This window comes from Sciurus carolinensis, chromosome 5 (genome assembly GCF_902686445.1).
Source record: "Sciurus carolinensis chromosome 5, mSciCar1.2, whole genome shotgun sequence".
Taxonomy (NCBI): domain Eukaryota; kingdom Metazoa; phylum Chordata; class Mammalia; order Rodentia; family Sciuridae; genus Sciurus; species Sciurus carolinensis.
In genome coordinates this window covers 45,153,734-45,178,043 of record NC_062217.1, presented here as the reverse complement: position 1 = coordinate 45,178,043, position 24,310 = coordinate 45,153,734, and the positions used below count along the sequence as shown (strand labels likewise).

At 39.6% G+C, this 24,310-nt stretch overlaps 1 protein-coding gene across 10 annotated transcripts in view; it reads right to left on the bottom strand.

Annotated features, from left to right (window-relative positions):
• Enox1 (ecto-NOX disulfide-thiol exchanger 1) overlaps positions 1-24,310 on the bottom strand; it is a 531,696-nt gene that overhangs the window by 412,220 nt on the left and 95,166 nt on the right. For 4 of the 10 annotated variants that reach the window (XM_047554186.1, XM_047554187.1, XM_047554195.1 and 1 more), the window contains exons 2-3: positions 16,135-16,260; positions 701-766 (exon numbers count right to left, since the gene is read on the bottom strand). The exons of 4 other annotated variants lie outside the window; for them this stretch is intronic. The gene's annotated coding sequence lies outside the window, so the exon portion shown is untranslated. The remainder of the gene's footprint in view (positions 1-700; positions 767-16,134; positions 16,261-24,310) is intronic. 2 more of the 10 variants (XM_047554188.1, XM_047554190.1) reach the window with 1 other exon arrangement.

The following is a 24,310-nucleotide window of genomic DNA, read 5'->3' as shown; positions in this document are numbered from 1 at the left end:
GGGTAAGAGAAGTCCCAATGTAGGTCTATCTACAGGTATTTTTGCTCAATAAATGGAGTCAGGTTTGTTCACGAGACCACTGATCACCACCATTTACACCAGTTCTATAAAGGCCATCAAGAGGAAAAGATGGTTTCTTTCCTAAGGAGCAAACTGACCCAATGGAGACTGTTTAATCCTCTAAAAAGATGACTAGAAAGCAATAAAAGTTAATGGAAAATTAATGATGGTGACCTATTTGAGCAAATCAAAGTTGTGAGACAGGCATTTATTTTAAAAGAAAAAGCAAAGGAAATGTAGAAGGATAACTTCAGATAAGGAGACAGAGATAAGACTTTAATTAGAAGCCTTCAGTATTCACATATTTACATAAATTTGAAAAAAGATTTCTGATAAGGGAATAAAGATGAACAATAGTATTTGTTCATATTAACTCTGCAGAAGTTGCCAAGAGATTTCATGTGACTGGTCATGTTTCTTTACTGGTTATTTATAAAGGCCCTGTTTTCAGTACTTTGCAGATGCTCCCCAAACGCATGCTAGTTCACTGAGGTGTTCGACCAGGGGCTCTCTGAAGCACAGGCATAATCTGAGTAAGGGAATTACGTCAGTAGTATAATTAAGCCCAATCAGTTCTGATACAGTGACAACCTGCCATTAGTCCTGCTTGTCATTTGTGCCACGCACACAATCCCTTTACCTGAGCATGGTGAGCAATCTCTCCTCCATGTGTTATAAATATGATATCATGCTGGCTGCAAAGGACCTGTAAAATAAAGGCCATCTTGTTAGAAGAAACTTCAAACATCAATTTCAGAGAGCTGATTGAACATATGTAAGCAGATGCAAGGTTCACTTGCAGAATTTGAGCTGAACATTGCCCTTTCCATTTCTAGCCATTCCAATTGAATGCCCTTGCAGAAGGTCTCTGCATGGTGCTAACCTGGTAACAATCAATAAATGTGAAGGTCTCATCATAAACATAGCCTTTGAACTATCAATCTTCCATAGAATATTCCTGCTTTAAAAGTAGTCCTTGTTGCTAAGGTAGTTACACTGGGGCTAGCACTGGGTAGCCTTCCAATCTGAGAAAGACTGAAGAAATAAAGTTGTAAGTTAATTAGGGCAGTATAACTCACAGTGTCACTCAAAAGCAATTTTGGGGGCTGACCAAGATCAGATGTACTATTTTTCAGTGTGGGGAAATTCTTGTAAATTTCCAAGTAGAAATGAGTTAGCTATTTATATTTTTGTTCAGAAAAATCTATTGTTCTGAAAACCATAAAACACACCTAGATATTTTCAAATTAGAAAAAATTCCAACTTAATTTCCTAGAAACCCTTTCAAAGTCTTGCTACTCAAGTGTGGTCCACGGACAGTATCATTAGCCTCATCAAAGAGCTTGAAGTGTAGAGTCTGAGAATCCACCTGAGACCTATGCACCATAATCTGCATCTTAACAAGATTCGTAGATGGTTCCCAGTGCATTAAAGTCTGAGAAGCCTGGTTTGAAAGTGCACTATATATCAGGCCTGTGGTTGCTAGGATCACAAGTAACAGATTGCTCAAAACTTCAAGATCATCCTCTGGCATCTAGAAGTTACTAGAATCACATTCCTTTCATTATAACTGTGTGAATCTGGGGCAAATATTCTACTAAACTCTCCAGAAGTCCCTTACTACTGGATAAATCCCTTTTTTTCCCCATAACATGCAGACTAATTGTAAATGCGTATCTGAAAGCATAGTCAATTCTGGAAGAATTTATTTTATAGTCAAAAGGCAGAATCATGGACATTGATGACAGATATCATTCATTCTACAAATAAGATCTCAATAATAACCAATACTGTGCAAAGACTTCAAAGTAGACAAACACAAATTGTAACATGGCTAGTAGCTTTAGCCATGGAAAGGTCTGCATAGGAAACCAGGAATAAGGAAGGGCACTGTTGTCCACTTAGAAAGCACGTGACCCATACCTGGCATACTCGGAAGGCTTTCTGAGCTAAGTCTTGAAAAAAAGGATAAGGAAATATCTTTGAAGAAGCAGTCCACTTACAGGTACAGCACTGGGTTAGCTAGGGCAAGTAACCAGACCAGCAAAGAAAAAGAGTCAACTACCTCACTTCAAAAAGAATACTGGATTGTGATTTTATAGAACTTTTTTTCAACTGCTCTGGATATTTGTACTCATGAGCTATAAACGTGGCAGTCCTTAAGAAAGCTCCCTCCCCCTCACTTTCCTTTTAACTTGCCTACCTGTAGACAAGGAGGAATGGCAAACATCAAACGCAAGAAGCATTGCCCGGGAAGTCAGCTGCACATGCCAAGGGGGCAGGCATAACAGAACTGTGCCTCCACACTGGCTATGTGATCACGCAGAGTGTCAATGATACTGCAACCAGCAATACAGGGACCATAAAGAGACTCACATTAAAGTTAATACAAAAGTCAGGAAAATGTCTTCAGCAAGGGACACTGGCTATTTGGCAGATGCACCGCTGGGAGCAATTGAAGGCTCTCAGTGTGACCAAAGTGTGCACACCCCTCTCTGTGCCTCTCTTTTCCCTGCATTTAAATAGTTTTTATCCTGCTTCCTTCCCCCTCACTTATCCCTGTGATTTCTCTGACTCATTTTCCTTTTCCCTTACAGTCTCCAGTGCCCTCCGATCTCCAATCCAGCACTCTCCTTCCCTGCTTTGTCATACTCTACTCTCAGGAGGAGGAGATAAGGGAGAGGAGGAAGGACCACCCACATCTTCCTGCCCTTCCATCTTTACCCTTTTCTTCACTAACATTCTCAAATTTTTATTGCTCTCCTTGATGTACTCTTGCCTCTCCCAGAGTGGAATCTCCGTATTAGCATCGAGTCAGTCCTCCTAAGCACAGAGTTTGGAAACCACAGGACATTGCTGGACTCCTCTACATTTCCATTAAAATACTGGAGTCCTCAGATTCTCCTATCTATGTCAGGTCACTTAGGAAGATGCTTTCAAAAAATGCAGTAATCTGCCTGTTTGGGCACCAAAACCATGCTGTTTTTGTTATTACAGCTCTGTACTATAGTTGAAGACCAATGGAATAGAATAGAAGATACAGAGACATACCCACATAAACATAGTAATGTCATACTGGACAAAGGCATCATAAACATACACTGGAGAAGAGATAGTGTCTTCAACAAACAGTGCTGGGAAAACTGGAAATCCATATGTAGCAGAATGAAATTGAACCCCTATTTCTCACCCCGCACAAAACTCAACTTAAAATGAATCAAAGACCTAAGAATTGGACCAGAAATCCTGAAACTGCTAGAAGAAAATGAAGGCCTCATACTCCAACATTTCGGCTCAGGAACCAACTTCCTTAACAAAACTCCTAAGGCACAGAAATAAAATAAAAAACCAGTAAACAAAATGACATGAAATTAAAAAGTTTCCTCATGGCAAAGGAAACAAACAAGAGTGTGAAGAGAGAACCTACACAATGGGAAAAAAAAATCTCTTCCCACTCCTTAGAAGAGAAACCTGCACCTAGGGAAAGGCATTAATTTCAAGGATATACAAAAAAACTCAAAAAAGCTTAATACCAAAAGAAAAATTTTAAAAAAACCCAATCAATAAATGGGCAAAAGAATTAAGCAGACACTTCTTAAAAGAAGAAATATAATACAGACAATGAATGAAAATGTTCAACATCCCTAGCAATTAGAGAAATGCAAATTAAAACTACACAGAGATTTCATCTCATTCCTGTCAGAATGGAAATTATCAAGAATACAAGTAACAATAAATGTTGGTGAGGATGTGGGGAAAAGAGTACACTCATACATTGTCAGTGGAACTGCATATTGGTGCAGTTACTCTGGTAAGCAGCATAGAGATTCCTCAAAAAACTAGGAATGGAACCATGACTTGACCCAGTCATCCCACTCCTCAGCATACATCCAAAGGATTTAAAATCAGCATACTACAGTGATGCAACCAAATCAATGTTTATAGCAGCACAATTCGCAACAGCTAAGCTATGGAGCCAACCTACATGCCCTTCAACAGATGAATGGATAAAGAAAATGTGGTATATACAAATAACAGAGTATTACTCAGCAATAAAGAGCGACTTAATGACATTTGCCAGTAAATGGATGGATTTGGAGACTATCATGCTAAGTGAAATAAGTCAATCCCAAAAAATGAAGGGTCAGACGTTTTCTCTGATATGTGGAAGGTAACTCACAATAAGGGAGTGCGGGGCATGAAATTCAGTGGAGTAGACACAGTGGAATGAAGAGAAGGAAGGAGATGGGATAAGGAAAGATAGTGGAATGAATCTGACATAACTATACCATGTACATACATGAATACACCACAATGAATCTCACCATTGAGTACATCCACAAGAAATTAATATAAAAAGTACTATGGATAAATGGCAGAAAAATCAATATAGGGAAGGGAGAAGGCTGTGGAGAGAGGGAAGGGAAAGTAGAGGTAATGGGGTCTGAATCAGAACAAGATACATTCCATGCTTTTATAATTATGTCAAAATGGATCCTACTGTCATGTATAATTAAAAAGAACAACTAAAAAAACACATATTCTTTGAATTCCATAAAAGCAATTTGGCTTTCTTCGGGTATTTCATTCTTTTACAGTCAATCTATGAGCTATCAGTAAAATATTGTAGGTAAATCTGGTTTACCACCTTTTTATCGTAGTCCCTCAATATAGTACATGCTCCTTGAATTAACATTTTCTTAGCATTTTTTAAAAGGCAAAACAACTCTGGAGTATTCAGTAGCCTTGCTGAAAAGGAATAAAGATGTAAAATACACTAGGCAAAGGGTTTCATTCTCTCCCTTGTTTTCCCTAAGTACCCCAAGTGCATTCCCTCCAACCCACCATGAAACCAATCCTTTCGTTAGTCTTATCCCTCTTTGTGCAGATCCCAAAACCCTCATGGAATGATTGAAAAATGCTTCATTACTGGCATAAGCCAGATGAATGACACAGGCAGGAATTACCAGAGAGCTTCTTGACAAATACACAACACAGCACACAAAAAGCCTCATTCGATGCCCTATCAGGAATCCTTACAAGCTACAGCTTAATAAATATATGGAGATTATATAGAAAATGTCTGAGACCACTTCCCACATCAAATACACTCAGGGAGAATTTATGGAGCAGGCTGTGACCTGGCAACCTCACACATATTCTTTGAATTCCATAAAAGCAATTTGGCTTTCTTCGGGTATTTCATTCTTTTACAGTCAATCTATGAGCTATCAGTAAAATATTGTAGGTAAATCTGGTTTACCACCTTTTTATCGTAGTCCCTCAATATAGTACATGCTCCTTGTCATATAGCATATATTCCCCAAATATCTGATGATTAAATGAGTTAATTGAACAACCAATCAACCAAAGTTAAATCTAAGAAAAGGTAAGTCCTAGCTGGAGGAAAATACTATCACACTCTGAGGCACTCTGAAAACTTCACCTAGGTTTCTGACACTGTCACCTAATCCTACAGTCAACATAGAATCTCAGATGTAACTTGTCTCCAAGCACTAGAATGAGAAGAGGGGCTGCTTTAGGCAGGAATCCTGAACAGTCAGATGTGACAACCACCATAGGAGGAGTAAGAAAAACAGTTTTCCTCCCCTGCACTACTTTTGAGCAATCCCTAGATATTACTCCTACTTCTATGTCTGTATGTCCCAAGATCTAGTTTTTTAACAATCAACAAACAGAGTTTTCTAATAAGGAATTAGAGAAAAGGAAGTATGTTTTAATCTTTTTTCCTTAAATTTCATTTTGAACTTTCCAGCAACAAGGTTTCCATAAAAATAGCAGCTTCATAATTTTGGTGTTATCCAAACATCATTATAAGTCATTTCCAGAAAGAAAAAAAGATTGCATTTGCCGTCTGTATTCACTACCTAAAGTTCTACAGCTGTTTTTGCAATGCAGCACTGAGAGCTGGCATGAGTAGGGTGGACATCTGTTATCTCCTAAAGCCAGCTCTCTGAGTACCATTCATTTGCAATAGCTTTTCTAGATCGATTCTCTGTTCAGTTTCACCAGCACTTTAGCATCTTTGGATTTCTTCTATCCTCATCTCATAAACTGCATTTATGTAAAGGACAGAAGATAAGAAAACACTTCCTTCCGCAACATGTGTGTGCATGTGTGTAAATGATTTCCAAATGAGAACTCAGATCAAATAGTCAAATACCTCTTGCAAAAGAATGTGAACAGACTATGGAGGGCCCCTCTCCACCACTTCCACTGCTCGCCAGAAAGAGAGGGCCCCGAGGAACCACTCACTCCTCCATCCCTAGATCCAGCCAAGCCCTCTTAAACAAAGCTCCTCCTGACCCAGGGACTGGGTGGAAGCCTCCAGAGAGATCACCTCGTATTTTCATAGTTTACAAGGATAAAGCAATTACAGCTTCAGTCGTTCATGAATAAAGCCTCTTTAACATTTTAATGAGAACATTAACTCAGCTTCACTTGGTTTGGCCTTCCTAGAAAGACTGTTAGCCTTAGAGAAAGTTTCTTTAAAAACCAATAATGAAATTGCAGGCCTCTCTGTGCCCTACAGGGCATGACTGTGCCACAAGCACTGGCTGCACCATCTCCCTCCTGAATGAGCCCATAATTTTTGATAAGACTATAGTCTGGCCAATGAGCAAAGACATCTGTAGCAATACCTTCCTCTGGGTGGCGTTTGTATGCTTGTGTGTGCTCACTCATTTTATATCAGCCTCGTCTCCTAATTCCCCTTTTATGTTATACGCAGCTTTGAGTGCAATGTGTGACTCAATAAATGTTAAATCATACTTTTCTGTTATTTTCCCTTAATCATTTTCTACTGCCTCTGTTCTCTCTTACAATGTGACTGATTTCACCAAGGCTACCACCCTGCCATTCGCCTGGAGGCCCATTAAATTCAGTAGGCAACCAACAGAGCTTCAGAAGCCAAAGGTGAACAAGAAATAATTCCCAGACTCAGTGACTTAACATGAATTTCTGCCTCATCCTCTGAACAAAATCCAGAGCACAGGGAATGAAAGAGTTTGTCACCTTGAAAACCATGTAGGAGAGAAGAGTAAAACTCAAGGGAATTAATATTCAAGACATGCATGCATTCAACTCTTCAAACATTTGCTGAGCCTACTATGCAGCAGATACTGTTCTAGGTACAGGAAGAAGAGCCAAACAGATCAGACCCCCCCCCCCAAACTTATGTTGTAGTTGGTGAGAGAGGTGATGAACAGGAAAAAAAAAAATGTGAGAGGGCAATAAGTGCTATGAAGAAAATACAACAGCTATGATCAGAGAAACTCATTAAATTGGCTGGAAATTTAAAGCAAAGCAAAGCAAAAAACTACAGAAGAATCCTTAAGGTCATGAAAAGACAAAGAAACTCGAATGCATATTTCTAAGCAAAAGAAGCTGGTCACAAAAGACTCCATTATGCTAAGATTTCAACTACATGGCATTCAGGAAATGGAAAAACTATAGAGACAGTAAAAGAATCAGGGGTTTTCAGGGGTTTGAGGAAAGGGAGAGATGAACAGGTGGAACACAGAGGTTTTTTAGGTCAGCAGTTATTTTTATATGACACTACAGTATTGGGTACATGGCATTATGCATTTGTCCAAACCCACAGAATGCACAACACCAAGAGTGCATCCACACATGAGCTATGGACATTGGATGATAATGAGGTATCAATGTAGGTTCCTCAGTTCTAACAAATGGACCATTCTGCTTGGAATGCTAATTGTGGGGGAGGTTTATACAATGGTGGAGGGACCTGGGGAATATTTGGAAAATCTCTGTACTTTCCATTAAATTTTGCTGTGAACCTATAACTGTGCTAAAAAAAAAAAAAAAAAAAAAAAGTCTATTTTTTAAATGTTTAAGGCAAGAAGAAACGTGGCAACTCTGCCAGAGTCTAAAGGTATAACCATGAGGAAGTCTAACTTTCAGTTTAAAAGCTCCAAGAAGGCATTGGAAAGTTTTAAACGGGGTTAGTCTTAATGTTTTTACATTTTTGAATCATTCTGGCTATTGGGTAGAAAGGATATTAAGGACAGATAGACCATAGAGGCTGCTGATTGTGGTCTGGGTCTAAGGAGACTACATTAGAGTAGAAGTGGAAGAATTTGAAATATGTTTTTAAAGAAGAGCTGAAAGAATTGGTGATGGATAAATCAAATGTGGAGGATGAGGGGAAAAGAGGAATCAAAGATATTTCTGAATGGGAGGAGACACCATGCACTGATAGGAAGATAATCCTTCTTGAAGACAAGCTATGAAGACGAAAAAGGTGGCATGTGCCATGTTGTAGACCTAGAGAAGTGACAGGCATATTCAAGTCCACCAAAAGAACTCAAGTTCAGCTTGCTTAATTTCCTCCCCAATGTGAACAGCAAACACATGTGTGTATACCCATGAATGTAAGGGTAAGCATATACGTAAACATATGTCATTTTTAACACACCATTTTTGCAATTCAGAGAAAAGTTTAAATCATCGCAACAATCTTTAAAGGAACAGAGAGAAAGACTTGTTATTGTTATTGATGTCCTGATTAATACCCAACAAAGATGAGGGCAAATGAGGTGACCAGTCCTACTGACACAGCAAGTCATCAACAGAATCAGAGCTAGAAGCCAACCTTGCAGTCGATCACAGCATCCATCACAGCCTCTGTGCACCTCCCAGAGCATGCAGTAGGCCTGTAAGCAGTGCTTGGACCTCAGAACACACATTCCTGAGGAGGTAAGGGTTTTGAGGTGCTGCTGCTACTTTTCCCTTGTCCCTGTCCTTTGTCTGATCCCATCACAGATGCCAGTTAAATAATCCACAAAATGGATTATTTAAAACAAAAAAATCAATAGCACCAAAGCAAATCTTACAGAGAACAAATCAAATATTAAAGTGCAATGTAACACAGATTTTTAAACAGACATTTTAATCATGAACAACACTGCACAAGCACATCAGAAACCCTCCCGAGGGCCACAGAAGCAGGATCCCTTACAACGGAAAGGATTCACTAGCCTAAGAGTACGTTTGTATATGACCTCCTCTGGAATTCCTCATCTATTCTTTTCTCAAAGAATAGCAAAAGCACTGAACAAATTTTAGGAAAAGGAAAAACAAAACCACTAGAACCAAAGAGTCACAGGTCTGGTCTTTGTAACATTATTTAAAGGAGTAAAATGGAATTGGATGGGATTAACTCTGAAATAACTCAGATCCTACTTAAAGAAGACAAACTTCAAGGGCAAGCCTCGGGGTCCTGGACACATTGTCTAGTCTGCACACCACCTGTCCACATTTTAAAAACAGGCTTCCAGTTCTCACCTGCCAGGCGCTTCCTCGAGCATCTTGCCCCCCCTACCTCACCACAGTTTGCAGATTGAAAGAGAAACAGTGAGGGGGTGTCAGCCTCTGTGTTTGGCCCTGTGAGTCATACATTTTTGTTCCCACTAAATGTGGGTTGTTTGTTTTCTTGTTGATTTGCAGACTTCCTCTCTGCTGTTTTTCTCTAATATTTTCCCAAAGGCCCCCTCCACTGTAAGCACAGTCCCACTAATGGGCAACTGGTGATTTCATACAATGACAGCTGCTGGTTCCCTCAGGAAATGAACTGAGAACATCCAAAGAGGGTCCAGGGAAAAGGAGTTTGAAATGCCTCAGGAGCTGCACCCTAGCCTCCAGCCTAGAGATTAGAACGGGTGCTTTCAGGACTAAGCACCTAATGGACATGTGTATTAAAATGGAATGATTTTCATCCACTACTGACTGTCCTGCTTTCACAAAGGCATGTCAGTGATGCACTCCCAAAGCATACAAAAACAGAGCTGATGAACAGGTGGGGCACCCTCTGAAACTGCTCACAGGACCTCACACCAGGCCCTTCATTCAGGCCCTGTCTCTCTGCCCTTTCTACTGCTTGGACCCTTCGTAGTCTTAACTTTCTTTCCCCATATCATTAGCATGTTCTTCCCTTTTGGGTAGTGTAGTGATTGCAGTTTGCAAAGGGAGTACAGGAAAGAAAGATGGCAAGAGGAGAAGCAAATTGGGACTGACTCAGAGGGGACTTGTCCCAGAGAAGATGATGATGGGCTGAGGCTGGAGGCCTGGAGAGCAGACAAGTGAGAGAGGGAGCAGGGAGCATCCCAAAAGAAGCAGGTGGACAGAAACCAGGGAGGACCAAGGAAGGGGCCTCCAGCACCACTGCAAGACATCTCAGGGCCAGTCCAGAGGCTGGCAGCAGAAGGCTACAGGACGTCAGGGGCATGAACCAGCCACTGGAAGAGCAAACATTGAGTAGTCAAAAATAAGGCAAGCGCTGACACACTTTTCCCTTTATTCTCAAAACAACTTCTCTCTAGAGCCCTATTTCTCCTCTTCCCTTCACAGCTTGAGCCCATGTCAAACGTCCTATTATCCTCACTTGACACCTGACATTATGAGGTACCAATAATCACAGTGAAGATCCTGAAAAAATGTTTATAAAATTACGCACCATAAATCTCTCTCCAGAGTACTTTTCACATCTATCATGTCTTTTAATTCTGACAACAATGTGACATAAGCACTATTAAATAAATCCAGGTCCCAAAGAGATTTGAGAATCCTGCACAATTCCACATGAGTGAGAGAATCTGCATTCAGACCCTGATCTTCTGACCTGAGGTCCTGTGCTCTCTAAAATATGCTGTTAGACTATTTCTTCTCTTACTGTACATACAGATGATCCCTGAGTTACAGTGATTCAACTTAACAATTTTTGACTTTACAGTGGTGTCATAGTGACCAACCTTGTAGAATTCATACTTGGAATCTTGAATTTTGATCTTTTCTTGGGCTGGTGATATGTGGTACAATCCTCTCTTGTGAGCCACAGCTACCAGTAAGTCACACAATCACTCAAGTGAGCCATTGTTCCTCTGTAAGGTATCATGTCACCTAGCTATGATGTTCAGTAGGTGAGTGCACTAAATGCATTTTTGACTTAGATGAATTTTCAACTTACCATAGGTATATAGTGACACAACCTTGTTACATTCAAGGACTATCTTTACTGCAAATGTCACTAATCTAGACTTCTCTAATTCAGAACTGATGAGGCAATAAAACATCATTTGGCACACCATTTCCTTGGAAATCTGCAAGGTGCTACAGTAAATGTTGCATATACAACATACCTGGGAAGCTGGACAAGGAAAGCTACCATCTTGTACGGAGTAGGGGGAAGAAAGCTTACCTTCAGTTCATCATCAGGACCAACATTACCAACACAGCACCAATATGCAATAACCTAAAAAATTAGCTTTCTAATTACTAATGATTCAATTTTGTTCTTAAGACTAATCAATACTTTTAAAAATTTAAAATAAATTATCTCCATCTAAAGTAACTGTATTGAGCCCATAGGCTGAAATAAAACAAGTTATATGGTTTATCACGTATCTGTTATGTATTGTATTATCCTATCAGTCATATTTTTATTAATTCAGATTTGCCTCTCCTTATAATAGACTGTGGCATTAAGTTGGTTTTCAAATATTTGTTGGATAGATGGATTCATAAATGAATGAATCTGTGTGTGCATAAACTAACAATACCAGTCAATGTGAGAGTCAAATGCCACTTGCATCAGGTAGAATGGGGCAGTCCTGAGCTTAAGAACCTCCCAGACACAGATTCAGGTCTAGCTGTTTACCAGTCATGTTACCTCTTGATTCCAAGGTTTCTCCATGAATGAAATGAGGATAATACTGAGTACCACTCAGGCCCAAATATGTTATGCTATCTAGATTACAGATGTTAATGTAGGTTATTTATCTCCCCTCACTTGCTAGTTCACATTTACCATGACCCCTTACAAAACAACCACCTTAATAAAGGTGTCTCAGTATACAAAACCCTGCTGTAAAAAGTAATGGCTGAACATCAGGTTTATTTACAAAGACACTCCATTTCCCCCTCTACTAGCATCAAACTTATCTATTTACAGCCTAGAGATAAAGTTGTTATGCACAGCAGGTGTTCAATAAATTTTGATGACTCTCTGGAATAAATATTCCAGAGAGCTGAAGCTCAGTCTTTTAGGCACCAATACTCTTTATATTTGAAAGCTTTCAAAAATATATTATACCATTACTCTATAACAGGAGGTGGAAAAAAACTTTTCTTTTCATGACTTTCAACATAAAATTAGACTTTACACTGGAATAAAAAACAACAGTTTCCAGAATTTTGTTTTTTAATCACTAGATTTGCCCATAGTAAATGTTCCCAGATTGCTATGCTATGGTCCTTCCTTTCATTTCTTCCTGGGGTGAGTACCTTCATCCCCAGAGAGATGGGAGATGCTGGGGAATGAACAAGATCAAGCCCCCGTCATCTTCAAAGAATCCACCAAAAACACTTCTCAGACATTCCTCATCTGTGGCCTCATGACACACACACACTGGTGCAAGTTATGAGGACAGCCTCTAGTCCACTGAAGACTGCTTTCTCCCTTAAGTCTCATACATAACAGCTTCCCCTCCAAAAAAATTTACAAAGTGAATTAACAGAGTAAACAGTATGCAAATTTTGTAATTACTCTTTCCTATTTGTAGACTTTTGCCTAATCCATGGCTAGGATTTGGGGTTATACTTCATCTGCTCAGTATGGCATATGGGTTAAATCATCCTGAAGATCCTTTCCAAAAGTAATCTTCTATAGCCTGTGTTTGTAAAACTTATACATATGTTTCAGATGATAGAGCTGCTGGGAATATGACCACCAGATAGGTGAGGTACTGGCGACTACAATGAAACAACAATGCATCCTGTGTCCTCTAATACAGATATCCCAACAAGAAGGTATTATCTCTATTCCGCAGCAATGAACAGAAAAAGAAACAGCTCTCTTATTTCTTTCTCTCAGTACTAATACCATATATAAGGTAGAAATATTGAACTTAAGAGTATAAACATATTGATCTTTTTTTCCTGTGTCAAATGCTCTTAATAAGTGAAAAACTCCTATTATCTCAAAAGAAGTCAACTATGTTCAAGTAAATAAAATCTTAAAGGAAATTTTTTCTAAAACCTAAATACAGTTTTTCATTGACCTTTTGTGTTCCTATTTCTTCAAGTGCCACTTGATTCATATATTAACTCATTAGCACATTTGTTTAAATAATACTATAGTTTCAATCCTTGCACAGAAATTCAATCTGGCTTTCTTACTAGTCTAAATTTATTAAACTGAAACTTCTAAGTTAAGAATTCATGAGTTTTACACTGAAAGAAGTGTATACTTCCTCCCCTGGTCCCTCTCCCTCTCTCAACAGATCTGGGGATTGAACCCAAGGGAACTCTACCACTGGGGCACACCCTGGCCCTTTTTAAATTTGATTTTGAGACAGAGAGACAGAGTCTCCCTAAATGGCCCTGGTTGGCCTCAGGAAGTGAGGTGGTGGAGTGGTCTTCCTGCCTCAGACTCCCAAATAGCTGGGATTACAGGCATGTACCACCATGCTAGCTGGAAACAGATACTTTCAAATAACAAGTCAATTATTTGTTAACCACACACCTGGGAGGACATCATAAGACTGCTCACCAGAGACCAGAGTCAAGCGAACCCATGGACAGCTGTCTTCCAGATAAAAGGGAGTTTCTTTAATTCAATTCTACACAAATTCAAAGTATACTTTCCTCAGACACTATACCTATTCTAATGGTGATATGAACATAAATAAAATGTGACAGATCTGCTTGGAGGAAATGCAGCAAGACCAGCTATGTAAGAGCAGTAACATTAGAAAATGATTGTTCAGGTCTGAACCCCAACTTCACCCTAATTAGCTGTAAAATCTGGGTAAGTTACTTAAGCTTCCTGATTCAATGTCCTTATGTGAATAATGGTGAGGGTTACAGTGTCAACCTCACAGCATTGTCATGAGTATTAGGTAAGTTACTACTCCTAAAGCATTCAAAGTGGTTCCTGGCACACTGTAAGTATCCATGTTAGTATCATCATGGTTATCTTCATCGTGCACATACAACCCATGGCCTAAAAAAAATCATTTTTTTTCTTTTTAATAAACTTGAAACTGTAACAGATCCTAGGAAATAAAAGGAGAAAAACATACTCAAAAATATTTTTTCAGGTTTCATCAATATTCTTGCATCTTCCTGACAAATCCTAACTATATCCATCCCTCGGAGAGGTGAAGATAGAGGTGAGTGAAAGTATAGAGAGAGTTGATGTAAAGAAACAAACACATGAGAGAGGAGGGATGGAGGGAGGGAGGGAGAGAGGGAAGGAAGGAAGGAAGGAAAGAAAGAAGGAAGGAAGGAAGGAAGGAAGGGAGGGAAGGAGGGAGGGAGGGAGGGGAAGGGAAGGGAAGGGAGGGAAAGAAGGGGAGGAAGGAAGGAGGGAGGAAGGAAGGGAAGGAAGGAGCACTTCTGGGTTGTCCCGAGCCATCGGAAAGGCAGAAAAGGACTGGAGCTGGGAGGGAACACCTATTCTGATCCTCTCCCTTCTCTCCTAGTAAGCCCTTCCTCAACCACTGAGCTTCCATGCTCATCTTCTGCCAACTATTTCTGTGCATCTCTTTCTACTCTTTATAATTATTTTTGTTAGAATATTAGACGTAGAAAGGGCCTTAGAAGTCACCTAATCCAATTCTTAGTTTATACATGAGAAAAACTAAGAACCAGGGAGACATACTTGCCCGCAGTTGTACAACTCTATAATAGCACACACAAAATTAAAACTGGACTCCCTGAGTCTGTGCTGTCTCCCTTAGGACAACAAAATGAATATATTTACCCAAATGTAGTCTGGCTGGCCCTTATCCCATTTGGCAGATATATAAATTTTTCCCTTGGGAAGAGAATCTTGGAGAAATATTTTTAAATGAATTAGCAAGAATATTACTGTTTTTAATTCAATAAACATGTTTTATTATTAACTTCATTGCCTGCTAAGCCTGAAATTAGGTTTTTCTATGCTTGGGCAGGTCCTGCCTAACCAATAACAGGACAACCAGATTGCAATTAAACAGATATTCCCACTTGGGCCATAACACACACACACACACACACACACACAATCAAGAGGCACTTAATCAAAACAAAGTTTGAGCCCATTCTTATAGTCACTAGTCTAGCTTATAAAGTTTAGGAGAAAGAGGTAGTACACATTTTAAGGTAAGGCTACCCTAATACAAAGACTTCATTTATTATCCAGCGGATGAACAAGTTTTCTTGCCAGTGTCCCTGTGCTATTTCTACCCCAACAGCATAAGGCAGCTGATGAAGTACATTCAACAAGCCTTCGCATCTGGCTTCTGAATGTCTAGAGCATGCTTTGTCCAAACCAGGTGCCTAGCATTCTAAATGGACATCATTCCTTCCTTCCAGCCTTCAACTGCACAGCAGAAGACTGGTGCTCTATAAAGCTAGAGCCTTAATAATGTATCAAAAAATAGTCTGTTCTTCTGTTAATATGTCTCAGATCCTTAAGGATCTAACTAAAACATTTTGAAAGGCGGGGGTGGAGTCCCTGGGTTGCTTCTGCTCTCCCTGTCCTCATCCCTGGCCTCAGGGGAGCATCCTTTCTCTCCTCTCATTCACCTCACCATGCCGGATTTGGCGGCATGAACTCACTGTGATGAAAGGAAAGGTTTGGGCAGTCTCCTCACATTTGTTTAGACTACAGGAACTTCTGAACTTGGACCACTTAAAATAATTCCCTTCCATTGTCTAAAAAGGTGTTTACTTTTTGTGGATGAGCCTTGCATAAAGCCAGTTTATTAGAACTGGGCTTGGTAAATAGTATTTGTGTGGCTCTGTCCTTGACTACTATTATGTGTTTTGTTTTTCCTTTTTTCTCACAGCAGATGCAGGCTGGCCACCATGGATAGTGGCAGTAGTGGATGACATTCTTACTCACAAGAAAATCAATAATACGAAAGGCAGTACCCAACGTTACTAAAAAAAAAAAAAGCAAAAATCAAGTGTTCAAAGCTTGAGAAGAGTTGAGCCAAGATTTGAAAGTTTCTATGGAAGGAAAAAAAAATTGCTGCATCCTCCTACCCTGCATGCCAGCCAGCAGCAGCAGCTCAGTCTCTCCAGATGCCTCTCAGAAAAGAGAAACGCCACAAATGTAACAGGAGTTGAGATCCTGGGGGAGCCAATTAGATTTAAGCTGCTTTCAAAATTCTGTTTAAAAAAAAAAAAAAAAAAAAAAAGCATTAGAAAAAACCTGGCACTTGCAATGACATTTTACATGTTCTGCTTAGGGCCTGTGGAATACTACTCATATAATGGCTAGTTGTCATGCTTATAAAATAAACCTTGGGTTTTTAATAGAATTGAATTACTAGCTAGTAAAACAAACAGCTTCAGCAGGAGAATGTGGCACATCAAATCTAATAGGTATCTCAACCTTTATCTTTGGAATTGTCCGCCAAAGCATGACAAATTAGGTCAAGGTCAATGGCAGCTGCTTGCTGAGAAACCCTCCTCCTGCGGCTGGCTGCTGTGCACTGCTCTGAGGTTCCTACAATTATCTAGCAAAGCCTTAGAGAAGGGGGGCTGCATGGTGTGAGGAGTTTCCAGGCATCCCACTACCCCCACCAGTCACAGGAGCTCCTCAGTGTCTTGGGATAAACCTGTGACAGGAGAGGCTGGGGTTGCAGAAGGCGACATTGTAGTGTCTCCACAGTTGCAGAAGCAGGCCCAGGGTTTCAGCTGATGGTGGGAAGAGAGGACTGGTGTCCCTGACTCCTGGATCTCTCCAGGCTCACTACACTAACACAATGGTGATTTCTGAGTTCAGTAGATCCTCTCCTAATTAAAAACAAAGCACTGTGTCAAAGACAATAGAACGAAGCAAAAGACAGATTTAAAAACAGGCCAACTCCAGTTGGATTTCTGAGATGGTTTCTCTTCATCCCAGGATGAAACAGCCACATTTCCATCTCCAAAGATGACTGGGGGCTCAGACAGTCCCCTTAAGTCTTCCATTCACTCCTTCATCATCGCTTTAATATGGCATAAAAATAATCAGGTCTAGGAAGCTAACAAAGAGGTAAAGTAAACACGGTGTCTTAAAAAGCATTCCAGGGTTACCAGGCAAAGAAAATCTTCTATTCTACCATGTAGATGAATATTTTGGCTGTTTCACCTCAACTTCTACTTCCCAGTAGAAAGGATGGTTATTTTGCTGCTTCTGGCAGGATTTCAAGTTTACAAATATGATACCTTTTGTCTCAACCATTGAACCATCTGTCATGAAGGACAAAGAAGACAATTCATATTCTGCCTCTAGAGATAAATCACCCCATAAACTAATGAAAATGAATACATCTGTGCAGGAAATAACCTTACCCGCCCAAACTGGATTATCTATGGGGTTCATCTTAAATGTCCACCAACTCCATGAGGTTGTCCCAGCCAAAAAAAATATCAACCTCTCTCGAACACCTCAGTTTTAGGCATTGATGAATTCGTCATACAGTCCCTTTAAATTCTTGGAGCAATGTTATTTCAATGACTGGTAAAAGTAATATATGTCAGAATATGTCAAGTTCTTTATTCTTGTGTAGTAGAGACAAGTATCTCTGTTATCAATGAACCAAAGTAATCTTCTGAAGAACTTCCCCCAGCAATATTTGATGGGACACTATAAATGGATTATCAAAGGAAAGGAAGAAAAGCATGCTAAACTAAGTAAGACGAACAAAGCAAAGCAAAGCACATTTAAAGTAAAGATGCAGATGAGCCAAAGTCTGATGTCCCAGGATGATGACACTGATATTTAAAATAGAGTATATTTGATAAACTTGTGTGTGGTCATGAAAGGCAATCAGAACTCTTTTTAAAACATCATCATCAATCCCTGCAACAGCACCTCTAATACACACTAGTGGTTATAATGCCTGGGAGATAATAATATCTTTGTTTTTGAGGCCCTGGAACTCCTTTGAGGACTACCACCCTACAGAGAACAGGTAATCTTCAGAAGCAATTGAACTCCCATGTTTGCATTCATCACACTGGATGATATGACCTCTTTGGAGAGAAGGGGGCAGAAAAAAAAAAAAAGCTCAACTAAGCCATTGCTCCTCCATTCATAGTAGCTATAGTCAATCACAGATGCTGACAAGCTATGTCTTTCCATGGATTTTTTTGAACAATATTTTTTCCTAGATAATTACAAAAAAGGAATGTGCATACTATACTCAAACTAAATATATATATGATATATAAAATAAACATATATGAAATATATACATATCATGATCATAGCTAAATAATATCAAAGAAATAGTATTTAGGCTCTCTTTAGAGCAGATAGTTTTTAGATATTGCTACTCCTTAAGCATTTGCTTTCCTTTTGGCCTCATTGTGTAAATCATGCTGCTCTTCCTCAATTTCCCAGGATCCCCAAGGTCATTCTCCACGGTGTGGTGTTTGCTTTAAATACAACTTGGTGCCAGAGAGTCTGCCTCAGCTTTCAAGTTCACTCAGATGATACTTTCCCACACTGTCTCTCTTCATATTTCCCTACATCCAGATCTAGTCTATCTGCATTTTCTGCAAGAAGTTTCACTTCCCAGTAATTGCAAACTGCCTCTTGCATAGTTTCCTTCTCCCCTGGGTAGGTTGCTGCCAGGAAGGCAGAGGAGAGGAGGAGCTTTTTGATGCTAATGAGGCCCCAGTGCAGGACTCAGAGCTAATGGTGAGGAGCTGACTGTGGTTTCTCTGGGGAGCCCAGGTGAGTGAAAGTGTAAGGGCACAGCTGAGAGTCATTTGGGGACCTTGCTGTTAGCCTCCAGCAGGTATTCCAAGACCTGAGCAGTAACCTATTAATGACTTACATAATAAAGAAATGAGTCAGTGTACTTGGCAATTCAGACTCTTGAGCTACGTAAGGCCTTAATTCAATAGGAAATTCTGGAAGAAAAGCATTACATGGTGACAGATTTATTTTCATTATGGTGCTCGTGGTGGGATTAAAGGCTAATGAATCATAGACATCTGTATTCCTCTGCTGTTTTCATCTTTCTGGACTTTGAGATGACCATGAGCTCAACTGGAGCTCAGCCAGGGGTTGCCTCCAGGGCATTCTGGGGAGAGAGAGCACCCTGGCCTGAGGAGAGGCATACCCATTACTTACCAGAACAGCCTAGATCAGGATTTGCAGAAAACTGCCATAGCCTTTTAGAAAACCCAGGGGGAAAACACAGCAAAAATGTATATATATGTGTGTGTGTGTGTGTGGTCTGTGGCTTAACCTCAGAAATCTCCAATTGTAAGTGAAGTCTCAGCCATCATACATCAATCAAGTGTAGCAGGGAGGGTGGATGGGTGGGTTCTTTGTCTCACAAATTCGAAGAAAGAAATCCACAGACACAAGGGTGAGAGCAAAGTAACAGGATTTATTAGAGTAATAGAAAGCAGAGCTTCTGAAGAGTGAGGCGTCCCAACAGGAAGATGCCAACAGGTGTCTGTTGTCTAGGGGTTTCTAAGGGCTTGATCTGTGTCTATAATAGATGATGGGTGGGATATAGGATTTAGAATCAACCCTATTTTGCCTTCTTCAGCAAATCTGGAGAAAGTGATTTCTAAAACTTACTCAGCACAAGAGTTGGGGTGAGGGTCTGTTGGTGCAAGAGGAAGTACCTTTTGGGGTTGGTCATGTCTAGGGGCTGTTAAGGAACTCTCCTTGTAGCTAGGAATAGCTGAGGTCATAAGTTTGAATTCCCAATTCTCTCTTCCTCCTTTTCTTCTCGGAGACCCTCTTCCTGGTTGCCTATGGGTAATCTATCTTTCTGTCTCATAAGGAGTCAAAAGTCATGTGAATCCTGCTAGGTGTGGTGGCGGGCACCTATAATCCCAGCAACTTGAGAGGCTGAAGCTGGAGGATAGAAAGTTCAAGGTCAGTCTGGGCAAGTTAGCAAGACCCTCAGCAACTTAGTGAGAACCTATCTCCAAATAAAAAACAAAAAGGGCTGGGGAAGTAGCTCAGTGGTACAGCAACCCTGGTCAACCCCCAGTATAAAAGGAAAAGGTGCCTGAAGTGGTGAGGCACACCTGTAATCCCAACAACTAGAGGCTGAGACAGGAGGATGGTGAGTTCAAAGCCAGCCTCAGCAATGGCAAGGCCCTAATCAACTCAGTGAGACCCTGTCTCTAAATAAAATATAAAACAGGGCTGGGGATATGCTCAGTGGTTGAGCACCCCTGAGTTCAATCCACCCCTCCCAAAAGATTTCTGCTCCCATTGTGATTGGAATGGCAAAGGAAACACACAAGAAAAGTAAGCAAGACTTAGAAACTGGAATTTAACAACAAAAGAAAACTTTAAGGAGCTATTGGAATATATGGATTTTATTTGTGTTATTTCATTCAATCCTCAAAATAATCTTTTGATATTAAGTAAATAAATTTACTAATAAATTTAGTAAATAATAGTATTAACAGTCTAACTTTTAAGATGAGGAAACCAAAACATAGTGAGCTTTATTAACTCATTCAAGTGTACTCAGGTAGGTGACAGAGATGGGATATGAATACATGCTATCAATTTCTTGTGTTTATCAATGATTGGCAAAATTTTTCATCAGGATTAACCTATTTTCAAGAAATTCTGGAGGATGAAAGAAAAATCAGAGTTAAAAAAAAAAAAAAAAAGACCTGAATTAAAGAGAAAGAAACTGGGGGTGGATTTCTCTCTAAATTCATTGTTGGCTCATTTCTATTCTCTTGTTTAAGGAAGAAAAAGAGGTTCTAAAATTGGATATTTGCCCACAAAGACTGCAGTTTGTTCTTAGCTAAGTTAGTAAGTTCTTAGCTTAACTTTTCTGTTAAAGTTTCTCTTGTAAGCGTGGACCACACTCACATGGTATCATGCTATTTCAAGTGGGATTTGTCCCCATTTGGCTATTTCAAGTGGTCAACGCCCAGGAGCTGAGTTTTCCTACCACATCTCCTGGGGAGTTTGGGGAGGAGTGGTGACGTCATGGGAACAACATCTGCCTTCTCTCCTGTGACTCAACCAAGAATGTGGAAGAAATGCTGCTACTGCTGGTCCAGCAGCAATGCATTATTCCATCTGCCAAGCAAATTCTCATGGAAAGAAGCATCTTCATCCCAGCCCCAAAGAGAAGTGAGGAAGGCAGCAACAAGAAATTACTGAAGCACAAGGGAAGTGAACTTTACCCACATCCTCTGCTCCTCACAAAACACATACACATAACAGTTCCATTTTCATCTCACCAGAAACAGGTGAAAACATAATTTGCTTCCTCCTCTGTGCTCTCATACTACTTTGTACAAATTGCTAAATTACAGTGCTTACCATATTGTCCTATAATTAGATTTTAGGTGTCTGCCTTCTAACTAGTGTAATAGCTCCTTTTCCCCCTTAACATTTGTATTCCAAGCATCTGGTAGTCATGCTTAACAAATATTTGTTAAACAAACAAATGAAAGATTGAATGGAACAATGAATAAATGATAGTTTGCTTCAGGATTCTCTCTATCTAGGGCAAAAAGAAAGGTTATTTTTCTTCTTTTTATGACTGAAGATGGTTGATACAGGTACACTCAGATGGGGAGGTGGGTCATGTCTGGAGGATTAGGTGTCTAGGATATTTTGGTACTTGTGTAAGTGCTGTGCATGGTTACATGTGTATGTCTGTCTCAGTTTCCTTTGCTCCTTATTCTGTATATCTCCTACTCTTTTGCATCCACCAAGTCAGGCTATTTCATGAATACTTTTCTTGGAAAAGTATTATACTAAAGTGTTATTCTAAAAAAAAAATTCTTCTTATTGTAATATTCTCGAGGGAAGAGAGGGAAGGAAATCTGACTTTGATATTATCTCTCCAGCACTGACCACAGCCTACCAACTATGTTCCAAGTATGCTGGATGCTAGATATTCTGCAAGACCCAGTAGAGACAAGGTACCTCCTTTTGCAGAAGTTATGGTCAGTGGGAAGAAAGATAAATAAACCAATGAAGTGTAGTAAGTATAGTGACCAGAAGCTCAGGATACTGTGAGGCACATGTGAAGGAGGACAAATCTAATCTGAAGATCAGTGAAGACCTCCTAGCCCAAGTTTGACCTGAGAAATAAATGATATTTACCCAGGTGAACAGACTATGGGAAATGGGAGAGGACTCAAAGACAACAAAAAACATGATACAAACATAGCACCTAGAAGTTAAGAAGGGTTAGTTTAAGTAAAGAGGTAAGCTCAAGTCTCAGTTGAGAAAATAGAAAGCTGGAAAATGAAAAGCCACTGAAGGATTTTAACCCAGGTGGTGACATTTCAGTCTGTTTCTGGAGAAAAACTTGGGTTGTAAATAAAGACATACAGATTTAGAAGTTGTATCATTAGAGTAGGCTAACTGTAAAAACAAGCAGACCCTCAACATTTTCCTTTTTTAGCAAGATTGCTTTGGCTGCTCTATCTCTGAGAATGGATTATGAGGTTGTGAGATCAGGTGTAGAAACCACTTAGGATGCTATTTCAGTATCCAAATGAAGATGATAATGGTGACACTGGAAGTGCAGTGGATCGGTTTAAGAGAATACAAAGAAGACAAAATTAACAGGCTTTGGCAACTGACTAGATCAGGGATTGGTTTTTTTTTTTTTTTTTTTGTTAAAGACCAAATAAGAACTATCTAAACTTTACCAACCATATGGTTTCTGTCACTAGTACTCAACTCTTCTGTGGTAGTGAGAAAATGGACACAGACAATATGCAAATGAATGGATGCACTGTGTTCCAAAAAAATGTACTAAAAAAAAAAATCTGGCCAACAGACTGAATTTGGCTTAAGGCTGAAACATACTGATTTCTGAACTGGAGGGAAGATGAAGCAATGGCAAGAGAGGCCGGGAAACACAGCATTCACTGTGTTTCTAGGATCAAGGGTAGAGAGGTTGGAGAGTTACTAGGATTCACCACCAGAGTCCAAAAGGAATCTGTGAAGCTTGAGACCAAGTCAGAGCTCCAATGAACGTCAATGTCAGAGATTTACTCAAATAAGGGGATCCAGCCAAGTAGAACAACAACAGAATGAAAATAAAATTAAGAGGTTGTGTTATATACTTAATGACTGGACATAGTAATAATCATTAAGCATTGAGCCCATCTCCAATAAGTTGAAACTTATTTGGTACCTCAGATATTTAGATAAAAAATGAGCAAAATTGCAGTTAAGAGGAAATGGCAATATCGGCTCCTTTAAAAAACCCAGTTTTCATTACCCTGCAGATTGACTGCTTTAGGGCTACAATATTCATTGTTTCCATTAACTTTTGTGGACACCTACAAAGATCAACCTACACAGGTAAATTGTATGTTTCGCATCAAAAATTTTATATAATCGTATTCATATAAGCATATTGATATAAATATGAATATATACCTGTCTTTATACATACACACACTCCACAATCACAGGATTCATTACCAAAATGCATTATTTTTTACTTCCATTTTTGGCAATGCTCCATGCTCTCTGCTTTGCTCAAGGCATCTCCTTCACCTCCCACCCTACCCCGTTCATGGTTTTAGGTGAGAAAAATCAAAGAAAAGATACCAGCTTCCCTGACATTTTAAGCCCTGCTCCCATTATTACAAAATATAACCAAGTATGTAGCCTTAATAAAATATTCAGGCAGGAACACCCATATGCCCTTCCTCTGCTCTTACATCCAAGAGACCTCAGCTAGAAAGGAACTGAGATTTTGGCATGCTACCAAATAGCAGAGCAGGGTCCATAAATCTACCCTTTTCTCTCTCTTTAGAATGTGAGGATGGTTCTGAGGGGTTTGTATATATAATCAAAAAAAAATTTCTTTTTTAGCAGAAGAATGGTCAGTCTTGCTCACGAATAAGTTTTAAAAGATGATCTGCCCAAAAGGTACGCAGATTACAGATAGTAAAGAGAACAAATTAGTAACATCTTCTAGTTACCCTGCATAAATTATTAGTGTGTTCAGTTTGACCAAGTAACTATTTATAAGCCTGACCTTGAACATCATGGTATTCAATAAATATAAATTGAAGATAGTAACAATGCTACCATATATCCTTACTTAATGACAGCTGGCAGTTCACAAACACAAATTACGCACATTTTCTCCTTCTTTTACGCCTCACATTATAACTCATATCAGGTGTGAGTTGAGCTACTGGAAATAGCCTTCCTATTAGCAAAACTAATTCTTTATTGGAGAGATCA